This window comes from Penaeus monodon, chromosome 24 (genome assembly GCF_015228065.2).
Source record: "Penaeus monodon isolate SGIC_2016 chromosome 24, NSTDA_Pmon_1, whole genome shotgun sequence".
Lineage (NCBI taxonomy): Eukaryota > Metazoa > Arthropoda > Malacostraca > Decapoda > Penaeidae > Penaeus > Penaeus monodon.
Window position 1 is genome coordinate 23,851,737 of NC_051409.1, and position 288 is coordinate 23,852,024.

Genomic DNA, 288 nt, shown 5'->3' on the forward strand with positions numbered 1-288 from the left:
CAGCTTATCCCAACCACGTGATAGTAGTTTTTATTTTGTTGACTGATAAATATTCTTTTGAATTAAGAATCTATTATGTGTGAGTGAATAGCTACACAAATTTGCTTTTCGGGCTATAACCCATGTCAATTATTTTTTTATGGGGGTCTTCTGACACTGTTTTGTATTTACATTCTTTGTTTAAATGCATAGAATGTTTTTTTTTTTTTTATGTCCATAGTTTTATTGATATAAACTTTTTGGCTAATTTAAAATGCAGAAACTGCTTAAAGAGAGACTGATGACGCA